Source organism: Leptinotarsa decemlineata, unplaced genomic scaffold (assembly GCF_025532065.1).
Source record: "Leptinotarsa decemlineata unplaced genomic scaffold, Ldec_3_MD MMD2_tig00026314_RagTag_RagTag, whole genome shotgun sequence".
Classification (NCBI taxonomy): Eukaryota; Metazoa; Arthropoda; class Insecta; order Coleoptera; family Chrysomelidae; genus Leptinotarsa; species Leptinotarsa decemlineata.
Window position 1 is genome coordinate 11,309,093 of NW_027412684.1, and position 19,070 is coordinate 11,328,162.

Consider the following 19,070-nt stretch of genomic DNA (forward strand, 5'->3'; position numbering starts at 1 on the left):
AAAAGGTTAAAAATGCTATTAAAACACTGAAACCTAAAGCAGCCATTGGAATCGATGGCATTCCAGACTACTTTTTCAAGGCTTACTGTGACTTGTTGAAGCAACCACTGACATTGATATTCAATCTTACTCTGAAAGAAAATCGTTTTCCAAGCTTTCTCAAAATTGGCATAGTTACCCCCAAACACAAACACGACAATAAGAACAATGTAAGAAACTACAGACCTATAACAGTCTTACCAGCTTTGTCGAAGATATTTGAACGAGTAATATATTATCGAGTATACAATCACGTGGACTCGGTAATAATCGACCAACAGCACGGCTTTATTCGTAATAAATCTACCATTACCAATTTATGCGCATTTAGTAACTTTGTTACGGATGGAATGAAAAATGGCTATCAAATAGATGTTATATACACTGACCTGGCCAAAGCATTCGACAGAGTTAACCACGAGGTTTTGATCCTGAAATTAAAAGCATTCGGTTTCACAAACAACAAACTTGATTTCTTTCACTGCTATCTATCCATCAGAATACACTTCGTACAGTTTAACAACATATCTTCCTTCAAATTCACCGCTACTTCGGGAGTTCCGCAGGGCTCGATTTTGGGACCTCTCCTTTTAGTGTTATTTGTTAATGACATTTCTCGGTATATTGGGCATTCTCAATTTCTCCTATATGCCGATGATCTCAAGCTGTTTAGAAGAATTGAAAGCGAAAACGATTCTGATATGCTTCAAGATGATCTCAATAATCTATCTACTTACTTTTCAGTATCTGACCTATCTCTCAACGAAGCTAAATGCAAAATAATGAGTTTCACACGAAAGAAGTCACCCACTATCAAGGACTATTTCATTAATCATACCAATTTACAGAGAATAAATGAGATGAAAGATCTCGGGATCATTTTCACTGGTGTGTTCAGTTTCTCTGGGCACATTGAATACTTAGTATCTGAATGTTATAGAAAAATGAGCTTTATCTTAAGATCCAGCAGTGAATTCAATCACGATACTTGTTTGTTACTCTTCAACTCCATTGTTCGTTCTAAGCTGGAATATGGTTGTGTCATTTGTAATCCAAAGACCTTTTTATATTCTGAAACTATAGAAAAAGTCCAGAAACGATTAATTAAAACCCCCATTTTCAGAAAACATAATGTTTGGCCTTTATTCATGTCATATTCTAGCCAATTACAAGAATTTAACATGCAATCATTGAAAGACCGCCGTGAGTCCTCGGAAGTAATTTTTGTTTTTAACATTCTTAGAAAACCGAAAGTACCTGAAATTCTCTATAATATTTATTTTATTGTACCTGACGTAAGACTGAGAAGAAGAAATAATCTATTTCGTATCTCAAACAATTTGTCTCCTCTTTAATAATGTCTCGAAACAGTTAACAAAATGGCGAGTAACTGTGAACTGGATATATTCAGTATTAAAGAGGGACAACTCCTCCGAATGCTCAAATGTGTCTGAATATTTTTACCGCCATTTTATTATTTACTGTTTTATATTGTAATATTTTATATAGATTTTAACTGTATCAATGGTATTCAATGAATACTATATGTAAGGAACTTTCGATAAAACTGTACATCATGTAAGTGGAAACCATTCTGTTTGTTGTTCAGTATAAATAAATTTCTATTCTATTCTAGACCCCAATTATTTACGAAACTGAAACAACAACCGTCGCCTCCACCAAAATATAAAAATATATCTAGGGTTCATTCGCCAAAATATATGAAATGAATAATAGTCCAAAAAACGAAAAAGCACGAACATCGAACTATGAAGTTAAAAATAATTTAAAAAAAATAACCATTGAAATTTTCCGATTCCGGAGGTGGCCTGAAAATCAGCTACCAAGCTGGAAAAGTATATGTAAAGTAAGTTCGAATTATATTAAGGAGGTTACGTACGGCGCCATCTGCCCGCGAATAAATGAAGCAATAATGTCGATAATTCTGTCAAATACAGATCCCGAGCATTCAAACGGGAGAGAAGAGTTACAAACAAACATACATATACACAGGTAAAGCTAATATAAAGCGTGTAAAAATATATTTTGTTATTCGATAATTTTGTTTGCTATTTTTTCACAAATAACAAAAATGCATCTGTAGATTTTGTCAGTATCATCGCGATAGTTACGTACGAAGGTTTACCATTGGGAACGTCGTATAGAAACATGATGAAATAGTAGAAATCTTCACAAATTTTGAAATTCTGTTTTAACTGTGAAGAATGATCCTAACAATGGATGCACACATTACCAGATGAATAAAAATTCCTTTCTATAAAAAACTCAAATAGAATTCTCAGCAGTCTTTTGAATCTAAAGAACGCTGTATAATTGGCTTGACGTCAATATCCCCATTGCTTTGTATGTTTAGGTTGGAAATTCCGATTGATATTAGTTTGTAGAGATGCGCTGAATAGTGGTTTCACAGAATAACCGAATACCGAATACTATTCGGTTTAACCTATACCGAAACTGATATTCAGCCAAATTATTCGATTCAAATATGGATTTGAGGCTTAACAATAAATGTTGATATGAGTTTCAAAAAGAAATGTGGATTTAATTGAGGTTTTGAAAAGTGATGAAGTTGAATTTGAAACAAATTTTGATTCAATTGAAGTAATACATATCGTTTTGATTTGAGGATTGGAAACAAATGTTAATTTGAAGTTCAGTTGCTTATACAACACAATCTTCATAAGATTTCTTCGACTCCTAATATAACATTGAATCTCACGTAAGAAGTTTCGTCTTTTAACAATGGCATAATTCTGAGTTTTTTGAAATTCTCTTGACAGTAATCCCTGTATCCAATATTAGCCGGCACTAATAACTAATATGAGAACGGATCAGTAGAAAATATTACGTTTTTAATATGTTTGTACTAGTGCACTTCAGTTGAGAAATATTTGCAGACCAGTTACAAATATGTAATGTCCAGTAATTTAACTTCATTAGTAGCACAATTAGAGATAATGTTTATTAGCAGAAATCTGGACGTATTGTGTCTTCCGACTTTCCGACCATTTAGTTTCAGCTTCCTAGATAGAAATCACCGATTAGCACTATTGGATACCTCGTCGAGATGAGACTATGACATATCATTATTATTATCTGACAGAATGAAAGTGGTGTTGTCCGCAAAGAGAACCGATTTGAACGGCACCATATATTTGCACAAGTCATTCACATAAATATAACAAATAAGAGCGGGCCCAAAACAGAACCTTGCGGAACGCCATGCTTGATAGTTTGAGCATTACTGCTTGTTGACGATTAGTAAGATAGGTTCTCGTTAAGTGAAGCGGAATACCTCTGACTCCGTAATAGTTCAATGTTTCCAACATAACTTGAGATGCAGTCGAGTGCTTTTGACAGGTCACAAAGCAGCAACGCAGTATGATTGCCCTGTTCAAGTTCCTGAATCACACCAGACACGACGTCTAACCCTGCATTTATTGTTGAACGCGACTTTCTGAATCCATATTGGGAGTTGCTGAAAAGTTAATTATTCTCAATTTTTTTCCGTAATGACAAAACACAAGCACTACAGGATAATCTTTAAGGCACTCTTGGAGCGGTGCCTGTTCGAAAGTAGCGATTCACATTGGATTTGAATCGTTGGAGATTGAATCCACTTGAAAACACTTTCTCAAGAAGTTTACTCTACGAAAACGCAGCTCTCCAGATGGAAGAGTTCTTAAACGGTGAAGTTCGAGGTGTATACAGTTGAACCTCAAAATGATGAGCAGTCACAGTACGTCGCGTATTTCTGATATGTAGCGATCTTGGTGGAATCAAATGTGCAAGTCACTTGAACACCTCCTGTGAAAGTACCTATAGAAGAGAGACAAATCTCCAACCTTTTTCATCAAGATATGCAACCTCACGCTGCCGTAGCCGATGTTTTGGAATCCAAATGAAATAACAGCAGTGTTTGAGGAATATAGTGAATTTCTAGTTAACCAAATTATTGACATAAAAAATATATGAAGGTGTTCATAAAAAATGTTTATCATTACGATTACCAGATTTGGACAAGAAAGAAGAATTTTCCATGATGAACCTTTCAGAACTAGTTCTCATAATCCTTTGAGAGTAGCTGGAGCATTGCATAGTCCAAATGTAAATTTTTTCAACTGATACTGTCCACTTTCAGTAAAAATACAGTCTTTTCTTTACCGTCGAGATTAACATTTATTAAGGGATAACAATTTTTCAAGTTTAGTGAAAAAAATCATTTTGAATCGACTAGCGTGAAAAAATTATTGTATTTCACCTTCTGTATCAAATGATACCCTAAATTATATTATCAATATTAGCTGATATTCTTTTATTCAGGAAATGAAAGCCTTCTTGAAGCCTATATAATTAGTTGGAATCAATTGTCCACTTTTCATTGTCATTGGATGAAAGTGAAAGTTTCCTACTGTGGCATTTACTAGCGGTTCGACGAATCTTTGTTTAATTACTTGTTCGTCTTTTTCACATTTTATGACTTGTTCGTTGCTTTCTCATAACTCGTTTTCAACTCAAATCGATATGATTTATTTATATTTGAAAGCATCCTGCTCTTTCTCTTCATTCGAAGGATCTTTTCTCCATATGAAATTTTGATTGGTGCAGACGACTAAGTTTAAATCAGTTAAAAAATCTGTTTTGTTGTCAACCAGCTACCGCACCCCTACGAACGAAAACCCTCAAAAGTCGAATTTTATGCGAGCTAAGGAATAACGAGGTCATAAATTTTAACGTGTGATTCCCAACACGGGTACCCCAATTTGTGATTCATTCCTGCAAGATTGTATGGTGGCAAGAAATTCAAACACTTGCCCTTATATTTTCTTGTTTCACCAACTATTGAATGAGTACTCACTATTTTAAAGTGTGTATTTGAAGCAGTTAAAAAAAGCCCATCACTTTAGGGATGTGGGTGTGTGTGTGTCAAGTCAAGTGTCATGTTAAAATAGTGTTACCAACTTGAGGAGTGACCCATAACAAAAAAAAACAATAGTGGATCACTCCTCAAGTTGGTACCACTATTTTAACATGACACTCGACTTGTCACATTCTGTCGCAAGTTGCCCTTCATTCATATCATACTTTGACCAAACCACATAGCCTCAATCTCTAACATGTATTACGTTGGTTATTAGGCTAAATGGTTTTATATAAATCAAATCTTACAAATGTACTATGGCCTCGTTTTCGATACTTCCTGTTGCCTGACAAGTAAGTAATCAACAATGATTTTTCCTAAACTCATAACCTCAAAAAGTGATCATTTAGATCACTTACTGTCCGGTGAGCACTGATGATGACGAATGTCGAAGGCGCTTTGCAATAAGAATTTATGATTATACACTTTTATACAAAAACTCTTCGATTTATTCACAAATGCAAGTCACTATTGAATTTTCGGATACCCTGTATACAAATTTTGTGATTCAAGTCACGTATCTTCCCAGTGAAGTGTTGAAGGTTTCTGTAAATGCGGATCTTCAGATGTATAATCCTGATGGCATTACATCGGTATGCACGAACTGAAGTCACAATATCCTTCGTCGCTGGCGTTATCAAGTATCCTTACAATCTATCGACCTCCTTATTGCTTCCGTGCGCTCCTCCCGAGATCAAAGATCAGAAGCAACGCAAACAAGGTTCACCTTATAAATAAATCAGCAGCCAGTGTCGATACATTAGCATATGACTGCCAGGCTCTGGATATCCACTTGTGCTGATAAGACGTGATATCTGTCAACCGGAACCGACGCCCACCTACTTTATTGCCGTCCCGGAAGTACGTGTGTATACCGCGCCTGATGAAAGGTAGTTCGTTATTTTTCTAAGGGGGTGGGGCAGTGTTCCTTTTGTTTAATAACACTTGTCAGGGTGGGAGTTGCGATGTGGCTCCGTCTTGATTTATTTTATCTGGCGAAATTGTACGTTATGTTCAAATAATTATACGCTATTGCGAAAATTTATAACAGGTTTCGGGTTTACATCGCAGACTGAGATGATATCTGGTCTTGGTATTATGGTTTATTTGCTGGAAAAGTCGTTGGTGCTATAATCAGGAACGCAAATGGATCGTGTTTGTTTGAGAGCTTTCCACTCTCTAATTTCGGATAAGTTATGTTACGGAATGAAAGTACCTAGGCGTTGTGCTAACAGCAGGAAAATGAGTTTTCGCGGATGTGGAGAAGGGACCGAATTAGCCCTTTGAAGTTCCCTAGGTGAAGGTGAATTTCAAGGCCTCCGAAACTGCTAGTTGGCTTGTTCCATACAGTGTGAATTCTAGGTTCATACATACGATGGTTTTATATTTATTTCTGGAATTTCATGCAAACAGGATCGTCTGAATAATTTCAGTAGAAATGGGTATGATGTGATCTAAATATCACTGGAGTTTTTTTCCCAACACCAAACCGTTATTTTAACACCTCGACACGTGTTTCGATCACCAAGTGATCACCTTCAGGAGGAAGATCAAACTAATCGTACTTACAAAGCTAACCTTATTCATACCATAGATACATGTTTTAGGTACCTTTGAGTGTCTTAAATTAATTTTACAATTTGCATTATCTACTTATCTTAAATAAATTTTACCTTACAATTTGTCCTTATGTAATAGTCAGGTAAATCTAATAGTTGAAATATTTTGAGCTTTATGAAATTAATTTCACAAATTGACTTATCTACTAGTCTTATTAATTTTACAATGTGTCTTTATGTAATAGTTAGGTAAATCCAATAATTGAAAAACTAGGAGCTGTATAAAATTAATTTCGCAATATTGCTCTATCTACTTGTCTTAAATTAATTTCACAATGTGTCCTTATGTAATAGTCAGGTAAATCTAATAAATGAAATATTATTTTAACAAGCTATAAAGTTTACTAATAGCTATTGGTCCACCATTATTATTCAATATATTAATATGTTTACTTATTCCTATACTCTCATAGGCATCTAGATGCCTGTTGTTGTTAACTTGTCTGCCTAATCCTAACAACTGAAGTCTATCGAATAGTTTTGTTGCAAAATATGATGGGCGACTGCAGATTTTTTAAATCTTTCAAATCTCATGCGTGCTAAGTGTTCCTCATATCTTATTTCAATAGGTCTTTTTTTCTGTTCATAATATTTTGCATCGCAGTCCTCACATTCAATTTCGTAAATTCCAGACTTTTCCGAATTCGCGACTTTGTCTCTTGGACTTCCTAAATGTATTTGTAGTGTATGACTTATTTTGAAAACCACCTTTATACCTAGTTCCTCGATGTGATCTGATGAATCACTGATTGATGAACTTTGAGACGAAAACACGTATAATCGACGCCAACTAGAATAAGTCAGCGTAGAAACGTTAAATTAAACGTTAAATTAATAAGCCAATTCAATAACTTTGAAATAGATGAGAAAAAACGTTTAATATCGCAAGCAACAGGTGAATAACTTTGAATTACATTCCAATAATATTCATTGGATAATTTTTTTTAATGAATAGCTGATAACGTTTAATAATTTGTTGAAATTAATGAGGGAAGCGGGAATTTCAATAAAAAGTTATGTTGCTGTTCTCAATATCCTCAAATCAATGACAGTTTGAGGATTTTTGTATTAATAAATATCGGATACTTTTTAAAATGGTATGTTTTGAGTGGTTTGCTTTCCCACATTTTTTGTTTGAAGAAATTATCAGATATATACACAAGTTTATTATTCGACAAAGTAGAATATTTTGTTATAGGAGTTTCTATTAGCACAGTGTTAGAATTGTACAAGAATCGCTCTACGGCCGCTAAAAAATAATGGTCAAATGAGTTTTTCAATGAAAAAATGTAGGTCAAAGTCACCTGTTACATATTTACCTCTTTATACATAATGCATTTTTTCCGTATGATTCATGATTTTCATAAGACAGAAAATGTTCGGTGAGCAAAACATTGAAGAGGATTTCAATATTTCCGCATTCGAAACGTCACTACGAAGAGTTCTTCAAAAACTGAGGTTTCGTTTCAATATTTCCGCATTCGAAACGTCACTACGAAGAGTTCTTCAAAAACTGAGGTTTCGTTGGGGGACAACAGAGAATAACAGGAAGGTTTTGATTGGAAATGTATTCATAAGGGCTTCGAGAAAACAATATTCACAGCTTTCTTCATCATTTTTGATAAAACTGATAGAAGAGCTCAACCGATCTATAGTTATTCAGAAGATTTTTCTGCCCTTCTTGGGAACAGACTGAACGCAAGCAAGAAGGAAAAACGGAAATAGAAAATTCTTCAAAGCACGCAAAAATTGTTTCGTATGAGAGTTTGGTTCTCTTAAACCTCAATTATGCTGATACTTGTTATATATCAAACTTCGGCAGGCTGAACAGAAAAATTACAGAAGGTTCAGAACTCATGTTTTGAAATCATACATGGTATCAGTCAAAGACAGAGAATATCCTATAAATTTAGATCTTTGATTGGTTATGAGTAGAACGTAGATCTATCTTATCATACTGCCTTATTTTATCTCAGAATCATATTAACTGAACCTTGAACTCCGATATATCAAAAGGTCGCTTCTCAATTTGGTTTCGTATTTGAATTGATTGACCAGATTTTATTTGTATTGAACAGAGATAATTTAACATCTTCAAACCGTTTCAGCCTAGAAACGAACCTACATTTGCTGTCAATAGCATTCGAATAACTGAAAGCAAAAGCCCCCGAAGAGAATTTTCTTGTCTAGAATATAACAGACATTGACGCTAATATCCAGCCCTCCATTCAATTAGTGTCCAAAAAGAAGGAAGGAAAGAAAAAGATTACGACTTTATGTTTTTCTACTGAATAATAAATTTTCTAGAATTTGGCCGGTGAAATTTCCGAAGTTCCGAGGTCAGCTTGACGTCCATCTCTACGTTGGGAAAACTTCATTAACAACAGAGTGAAGAAGTTACCGTCCGAAGTTGGGCTTTTTCCTTTGGGATTCAACTCCTGGCTATATAGAGAGCAAAATAAACGACAGAAGTTATCAAATTCACTTCCAAGAGTTGAGGGAAAGAGATAATACGATTTATATCTCTCCATTCGGAGAAATGACTGATCGCATTCCAAACAAATCTCGGAGATATCAACGGTGATATATATTGATATTATTAAGAGTAACTCAAGGAAAGGGAATCGATAAATAACCGATTAATCATAAAACTTTCGAGTTCGTTCCAGACAGTCTCGAGACTGTTTAATTACATTTTATGTGCTGAGCAGAGTTGTAATTCATTTATGATAAAAAAAGGAAAAAACTAAAAATTAAATCGTACAAAAAAAGATTTCAATGTGGTATAATATAAAAATAACAATAAAAATTAATTGGCGCTCCGTGGCGACTTCATTGATTCCAGTGGCGCATTTGCTTTTTCAGATGCAGAAAAACCCCGAAAAACCGCTAGCATCACATCATCTGAAGATCTTGATTTGCCAATGTCCTCTTCCTCATGAAACAAAATGTAGGGTGTCTCGTCTTTGATCAAGGCGTGATAATAACCAAATTCAACGACAGAACCACAGTGAATAATGACTGCATGAATATTATAATAGTGGTCTGCAAGATTGAAGTGTTCATCTATTCCGAACCTTCGAAAAAGTTTGCTGCTTCCGTCAGAGATTGAGTCTTGTTTGAAGATCATCAGTGTTAATAGTAGATTTACTGGTGCATCAGCCATACTTGTTCATCACCTGTTGAAAATTCCATTCTCATCAGATGATTAAACAATGAGCTTTGCACGGACTGGTTCCAGTTCCAGAAATTCACATATGTTTTTGCTAAGTTTTGAACACATTTACTACAAAGTTAACAAGTGAGGATTTTTCCAGCAACATATTTACAAACACAAGACGAGATAGACTGTAAGGAATCATTCAATCCAGAGCGATCAGGAGTATTGATTCTGATGAGATCATGCATTGCCCTAATTTCAGTACGGAACTGAAATCTCTTCGAAACAAGCCAAAATATATGGATATTCATCAGTCTCCTATCAAGGTTAATTCACAAGTGATTAATCCACCTTCTTTTTCAGTGCAGTTAATGGACTTAAGCCATTTTTATCCCTCAAATATGAGTTCTGGTTTTCTTTCAGTGGAAGAGCTTCATGAAGCAAGAGCAGAATCAAACCCTCTACGAAACCCTTCTGTACTTGGAAGGATCGATTGCAGCTTGAGAAATGGTTCTTATGCAGATTATGTGAAACATGTTCTTCCTTACGAATCAGTAGAAAGTTGTCCTGAGAATTTTGAGAAGAAAACGGGATTAGATGATTCAGGAAACACTTGATACATGAATAGCATTTCACAAGTGTTGATGATGATGAAAACTTTCAAGAACGAGGTTTTAATGATGAACGAGAACGAGAATGTTTCCTACTTATTCACCAAACTCAAACACCTGTTCATGCAGCTGCAGTTTCGTAAGAATATATCATTTCTCCCACCAACCGATATCCTGGAGTCTTTGAAGTCCACTAGATACTCGTTAGGACAACAAGAGGATTGTTCCGAATTCTTGGGGTTCCTGTTGAATACTTACTAGTTAGATTAGTTTCGCATTTATAAGATGTATCTCTGTAGTTGTTCGTAAAATAGTTTTTTGCTGCGAACTGGTTAATTTTGGGTAAAAAACCGAGGGGACATTTTTTATTTATAATGAAACAGGCTATCGGAAATGAATTTTTGAATGGTCAACAAATGATAAGACAAAAAGTTACATTGGAAATACATTTTAGGGGTTGCGTTTTCCACCCCTTACAACCAGGGGGTAAACCAAATAAATTACTGGCTAAGTATTTTTTCGGTAGTACAAAACGTCAGGGTAATTTCAATATTGTAACTTTTTTAGTGCTTATGAAAAAAATTGTTATACAAATTTTATATACCCCCTTTAAGGGGCTGTATTTCAACAAGGGATGCTCCGATAAAATTTCTTTATATTTCTATATATGAAAGATCCTATCTTTTTTTCGATGAGGAATCACCTCCCTAAATGTTTTACACTTATTTAGTTACACCCTGTATATTCACCTCATTCTCCAGAACTATTGAATAGAAGCCCCAGTATTATTTTCTTTTTATCTCCAAGGAACAATCTTGCATTTAATGGCAGCCACAATTCACTGAGGGGTAATATTTCCTTAAAGAAATTGCCTTCGTAACAAAATATCGAAGTAATTCGATATTGCCGTGGCAGTCGGAAAGTTACTTGTGAGAGTTCATTAATTTTAAAAATTCTATGAGTAACTCGATATCAATTAAAAGTTAATATAGCAATCGCTTCACTTAGCGAGAAAAACCTAACGAATGATCATTAGGAACTTTCGTCCGCTATCATCTGGCAACTAATTAATTTATTTGAATGAGATTTTTTCCAGATACACACGTTTTTCGATAGATCTTTGAAATGATAAAAAAAGTTCACAGAACAGTCAGTCATACCAGATTCAGAGTTCTTATCAGATAATTGGAGGGTTTGATTAATGATTGCCTTGGCGTCATTATCCATTATCATTTGGCATAGTTGATATCCGAATGAGAGTTGAAGCGGATTATATGATGATAATGATGAAAATAAAATGATAATTGTTCTCGAGACTGACACTTTCTACAGAAAATTCAAAATCATCTAGGCATGGTACTAAGGGTCTGACATTGAGTTTGAAAGTGGTTGACAATGTTTCGTGGTGTAATTCATCAGTTGGGACTTCCATTGTCTAATATTATATAAATTGATTCGAAACCCCTGGAAGAAATTGAAAAGATTAACCGAAAAATATCAATTTTATTCGACAAAAAACTGAGATCACAAAGAAATAACATTCAAGCAACAACCAGAAAAATAAATAAATTGAGAAGTTAACACAAGCTGAAAATTAAGAAAGAATAAAAGGAGAAGAAAGTCCACAACGAATTGCCTTTCTTAGACGTATTGGTGAAGAGGACCGACACTTAATGGGAAATATCTGTATATCGAAAACCCTCCCACACAGGACAGTATCCGAACCAGAAATCCAACCACCATCTATCGACTAAGAGAGAAATCATCAAGACTCTCCGTGCTTTTGGGCTCTGTAATACAAAGGAACCTTACGATCTTCAACGGAATGGTTACTCCAGAGTGATGGTTGAACAGGCTTTAGCTAGAAGACAGCAAGAGCTCCACAAAGAAAAGAAGCCTCCACAATCAGTACTTGTACTTTAGTTCATCAGAGGATTATCGGAAAGGATAAGAAGGATTGGGTCCAAGTATAACATAAGGACCTGCTTCAGATATGGGAACACTATCCATAGCATCCTCACGAAAACCAGGCCACCAAATGTGGACTGCGATTCCAAGAATTGCATTTACCGGATACCCTGCGAGTGTGGAGAATTATACATCGGTGAAACTGAGAGGCCATTGAAAGTTCTCATTGCCGAGCATGAGAAATACACACAGCGATGAGAAACCAGCAAATTAGGAATAGCAGAGCACGTTTGGTCAACATAACATCAAGTGGGCTCAAGCTGAAATTATCCACAAGTAGGAACACTGGGTTAGGAGAAAATTCAAAGAAGCCGCATATATGTTGTCCAACAACGCATTGAGTCAAGCTAGCGTAGAGATACGTAACATATGGAAACCACTTATCAAATGGAAAACGAACAACTACCGCCAAATGGTCATCTCCCACTAAAACCAATGAAGCGTGAGGAAGAAAAAGGGAAGAGGTGAAAGCACTCGAATGATCTATAAATAGTCAGATCTCGGAGAAATAAGTCCACTTATCACCCGAAGACGGTTGTTGATACTAACAATCGAAACGTCGTGACGTAACTTGTTTTGGAATCTTTCAATTTCTAGTTTCATTTCTTGTTGATAATGTTTTTAATTATTCAGCAATATCAATTTTTCAATTTTTTAATTTATTTGTCTGTTGCTTGTATGTTATTTCTTTGTAATTTCAGTTTTTCTTTATTGAAATTATCATTTCTCGGTTATTCTTTTCAATTTCTCTCAGAAATTTCAAATCAACTTATATTATATTAGACAATGGAAGTGTTGTGGGTGATGCATGTTTCATAAAGAGCAAATTTCTTCGAAATCAATATAATGACGAAAGTTTATCATTGATATTCTGAGAATATATTTGTCTTCCAACAGGGACTTCCAAACTTTGACAATGGATAAGGGCCATCTTGATAAAGCTACATCTGTCAAATTAGTTGTTATTCATTCACTCTGTTTTTGTCAAATGACGATGGATGGATATAGCATTCAACAAAACGTTCAAATGATGAAACTGATTTTTCAAAATGCGTGTTCTGTTCGGGCAACGTACCGCGCGCTTCGCCCATTTTACGCTTGCCGTAATCGTCCTACCGAAGAGGTCTAATTACAATGTGATGGAGGATTTTGAGTTCACGCACGACCAATACCCGTACGTCGATGAAACGCAAGATCTGCCTTAATATTGCCGCTGTCTGTGAGAGTGTGCAGGAGACTTTATAGTATTCGGTTTCTATTTTGCGTCGCTCATTATGCATTATGTTTTTCGCAGTTTTTTTCGAATTTTGCATCGTGACTTGGGCCCGCATCCGTACAAAATTCATCTGACCCAGGAGCTGAAGGTAAACGACAATAATCAGCGACGTGTGTTCGCTGAATAGGCTTTGGAGCAATTGGCAACTGACCCTAATTTTCATCGAAAAATCATCTTCAGCGATGAGCCCCATTTCTGGATGAATGTGCACGTAAACAAACAAAATTGTCGAGTTTGGGACGATACCAATTCACATGAGATCCAAGAGCGTCCAATGTATCTTGAAAAAGTCACTGTTTCGTGTGTATTTTGGGCTGGCGGCATCATTGGTTCATATTTCTTTGAGAACAACGTTAGCCAGGCCATCACTGTCAACGGTGAGCACTATAGATCGATGATTAACAACTTCTTTCAGCTCAAATTTGATGATCTAGACACCAAGTTAATGGAAAAGCTTGTGAAAAACAGACTAAAACTGTACTTGCAAAAATATAAAATTTTAAATAATAGACAGTTCGGTTTCAGAAGTTGTAAATCCACGGTTCAAGCCGTGGAGGAGCTGGTGGGCGATATAGTTGAGAGCCTTGCAGAAGGTAAAGTAATTGCCATGACACATTGCGACCTCAGAAAGGCTTCCGACTGTGTTTCTCATACAATACTTCTTCAGAAACTTGCATAATAAGGAGTACGCGAAACAGCTCATGCATTTTTCTCCTCCTACCTTACCAACAGATTCCAGACAGTGCAATACCAGGATTCTTAATCAGAGTTCCGAATCATCGAACAAGGGGTACCCCAAGGGTCTGTATGAGGTCCTCTCCTATTCATTATCTCATCTCATTTCATTCATCATCCCTCAGAGAGGCGTCATCTGTGGGATTGACAGAGAACTAAATCTTTGATTATAAAAGATGGGCGAGGCTCCCCAAGGCGGTCGATTGCAAAGACAAGCTTCGAAATCGATCGCCGGCGAGATTCGTACTCCGTCTCTTACTGAAACTTTCACTGTAAGGCAACTAGTTGCGAACTAAAGCCCAAACACAATGCTTTTATAATTCATCATCAGACAGTACCCGCCACAGGCATCATCAAAAGTGCTAATCTGAACCACAAATGCTTTGTTGAACTCAACTGTTCTTGAAGCACAAGCTTGAGTGAGTGGGGGCGATGACATCTCCCCTTACGAAAACGTCATCTACGGAATTAGATCCCATAGATGGCGCTTGGTGATGTCTGGTGGAATCACTAATGCATTGTGTTTGGGCATACAGTGGAATAACAAATCTCATCGTCGATTGATCTAGAAGCTTGACTTTGCGATTGACCGTCTTGGGAAGCCAGTTTTCGGTCGATCCCATAGATTTCAAAATTACAACTCTCAACTTGAAATTTCGATTTCAATTTCAAAATTACGTCTTTGTGATCAAGATATTTCTATTAATCTCGAAATTTCGAGTTCAAAGTTGGAGTTCCAAGATTGAAGTTGAATTCAATGAAGTAATTTCGAGATTAAATTCGTAATTTTGAAAATAAGGTCAAAATTTCAAGACTTGAGTCGAAATTTTGAAAATTAAGTCAAAATTTCAAAATTCGAGTCCAAAATATGTGGCCCTTCTGCACTCTGATAAAATTCAGACCAGAACTTATAAATTATGTGATTTCGTCTCACAATCATAACTTTCGTATATCATATTTTGCTCTCAAACTTTGGTGAATAACTTATCAGTGAAATTCATTATATAAAGTTCCTGAAATATTTTAAAGTTCAATACACACAAATTTTGTCAGCCGATGCTCAGTGCTAGGATTTAGCTCAGTTTCCTCAGAACATTCAAACCTTTAATTTTGCCCAGATTAAATATAACGTCGGGACGAAAATTTTGTAGGCTGACATAGAAAAAAACATTTTTTTTCTGAAATTTGATTTTATTTTTCATTATAGTTGCCTTCGGGGGCGATACAAAGATTGGCCCCAAATTTCGTTTCAGTGAGCATTTTTTTGAAGTCTGAGAACGGAAAAAAGTCGCCGGGGGTTAGATCTGGAAAATATGGTGAATGCGGAAGAAATTCAGTTCATGCATTTCTTGCCACCGTTTTCATCGATTTGTGATATGGTGCATTGCGTTGATGAAACAGATTTTTTTTTTCTTCAAATGTGGCCGAGTTTTCACAATTTTGTCTTCCAACCGCTCCAATAACGCAATGTAGCTCAGGATAGTTGGTGAAAATGCGCATCCCAAAATACTGATACCATAACCCTCGGTGCTCATTTCTCCTCGTTTCAATTCAGTAAATCGTTTGTTTGAAGGTGATTGACAATGTTTCATGATGGATTTCACTAGTTCGGTCGATCCCATAGATTTCAAAATAGTAATAGTGAAATAAAATACAAGTAAAAATAGAACAATTGAATAAATGAAAATATAGAAAGGAAAAAAGGAAATAAAAATAAAAAGTGGAGAGATTCCAAGTCACGTTTGTTCACGACGGTTCGATTGTTAGTATCTACAATCGTCTTCGAGTCATGACTGGACTGATTCCTCCGAGAGATGACTATTTATAGGTCGTTCGAGTACTTTCACTCATCCCTGATTTCCATTTTCCGCTTCACTGGTTCCGTGGGAGATGACCGTTTTGGCGGGAGTTGGCCATTTTTCGCTTGATGATGGATTTCCATATGTTGCGTATTTCTACGCTGGTTTGGCTGAATACGTTGTTGAACAACATGTATGTGGCTTCCTTGAATTTTCTTCTAAACCAATGTTTCTCTCTGTGCAAGATCTCAGCTTGGGACCACTCGATGTTGTGTTGATGGGTCCAAACATGGTCTGCTATTCCTGATTTGCTTTGATTTGAAAGTACTCGAACGACCTACAAATAGTCTTCTCTCGGAGGAATCAGTCCAGTCATCACCCGAAGACGATTGTAGATACTAATAATCGAAACGTCGTGAACTAACGTGACTTGGAATCTCTCCACTTTTTATCTTTATTTTCTTTTTCCATTTCTTTATTTTTATTTATTCAATTGTTATATTTTTACTTGTAGTTTATTTCACCATTATCTCATTTCAGGTATATTTTGCTCAATATAATTGTTATTTTCAGCTTGTCATTTATAATTCTTCTTTTTCAGTTGTTTCAGGGATTTTAAATCATTTTATATAGTAGACAATGGAAGTCCGAACTAGTGAAATTCAGCAAACCACTTTTCAACGGTTGACTTACCTGATGCAAAGTCCGAATAATGTCCATCAAGCGAAGCCTTGGCTTCAACACTATTATTTTCGCTAAAAAGCAATGCTTCATTATCACACGAAATTACTTTTTATTCATTCTCTTCAAACTAACAGAAGATGCTTCACTCAAAATGTTCTATTCCACAAACAAGTAGTCCGATAGCTGTGAAATTTGTACACGTCTTTTGAAGGTTGGATTCAACTAATAATCATATACACTCGATACCAGTAGCGCCATCTGTGTGTTAGCATGCGAACTTTTCTGCCCCTCTAGTACACAGACCGACAAAACTCGACAAAATACATGTTTATCATTGAACTCTTTCACATATTTGAACTACCGCTTGAACATGTAAAAGGATTATTCAATCGTCAATGGTTTGCTACAACATATACCCCAATCGTAGACGAAATGTCAGGAATAGAAAGCTGTAAACCAGTAGCAAAAACCTCGGCAAGTAGGTTTGACATGAATAGATTATTATCAATTCTAAAAACATCGGGGCCCTATGTTTTACAGACTCATATTAATAATTCGGAAACATTTCAAATTCCTGGCGATTCCATACGCATCCGCCTCGAGCCATATATCCTAATCCTTTGTTAATCTTTGTTCTATACGGATGATACTCGCTCATTATCCTTCGCTTCCATTTTCGTCGTATCTTGTGCGTGCAAAGCCTCGACTAATTCTTTCTGCCTTTGAGAAGTCGCCGTTTGAGCATAGATGCCGGCCAAATGAATTTGATTATATGAAGATTTGCGGCTTGGGGCCTGCGGATTTGGGTCAATTCAATTTTCGGAACACTTTGATGTATTATTCTTTCGCGAGTTGATGAAAGGGATTCTGGGGATCAGGATATATGAGGCGAGGGAAAGGATAGTGATGAATTAGAGAATTATCAATTATTGAAGCAAGATGGATCCAAACTCTTGTGGACATACAATTTTAAACTTGCTTCTGCGTGGCCTAATGTATCTTCACCAATATGTGAGATGATGTTTTGTAGATTCCTGAATACTATTATGAATAATATTGAAATTATTAGTGGCATCTTGGTGGCACTTGGCGGCAACGCAATAAACTTGATGTTATTCAGCTCACATTGTTTGATTGTTTCCATATTTATATGATAGCTGAGGTTGTCACCAATAGATGCCTTCGGCCCTTCCTGCTTCTTGAGGATTGGTGGCATATTTGACACAAACCATTGAATAATACTGGAGTTTTTTTCCAACACCAAATCGTTATTTTCAACACCTCGACACGTGTTTCGATCACCAAGTGATCATTTTCAAAGAGAAAGATTAAAACCAGTTTTAATCTTCCTAAAGATGATCACTTGGTGATCGAAACACATGTCGAGGGTTGAAAATAACGATTTGATGTTGTAATATTCATTACTACACCAAAGGTTCTAAACAGTGCATCGTAAGTACAAACCATTGAATATATATCAAACCAACCTTATTCCATCTTATTATATCGGGTACCTGATGGCCCATTCTCAGTCCAAGTTGACCATCATTTGCCTGCCTTGTAGTTTACATAAGGTCGTCCTATTATTCGGGTAGCACTGACACATGCAGATGATTCTTGTTTATTCAGCCGGAGGACCACGCTTAAGGATGAGTGCAGTGCATCAGTGCATCTAACCCAATCAGCATTATGTCTGGAACAGATAATTTCCCAGAACAAATAGTGTTGCAGAGAGTCAGTCGAATCCCCTATAGCTCGGTTTCGATGTACATCTCATCAGTGCAGGAAATATCAAACCCAAACAACAATATATCTGGAACAGATAGTTACACAGAACAACGATCTTGCAGATGTTTCTTGTTCATGCAGCAGGAGCACCACGCTGAGTAAATCAAATCACCTATGGATCGGTTTCCAGGTACCATCTCTCATCAGTGCAGGAAACATCAGACCTAAACAGCAGTATGTTTGAAACAAATAGTTACACCGAACAAATATTCTTGCAGATATTTCTTGCTCATCCAACAGGAGGACCACGCTGCAGTCAATGGAATCACCTATGTATCGGTTTCGAGGTACCATCTATCATTAGTGCAGGAAATATCAGACCCAAACAGAAGTATGTCTGGAACAGACAGTTACACAGAACAATATTCTTGCAGATGTTTCTTGTTTGTTCAGCAGGAGGACCACGCTGAAGTCAATCGAATCACTTATAGATTGGTTCCGATGTACCA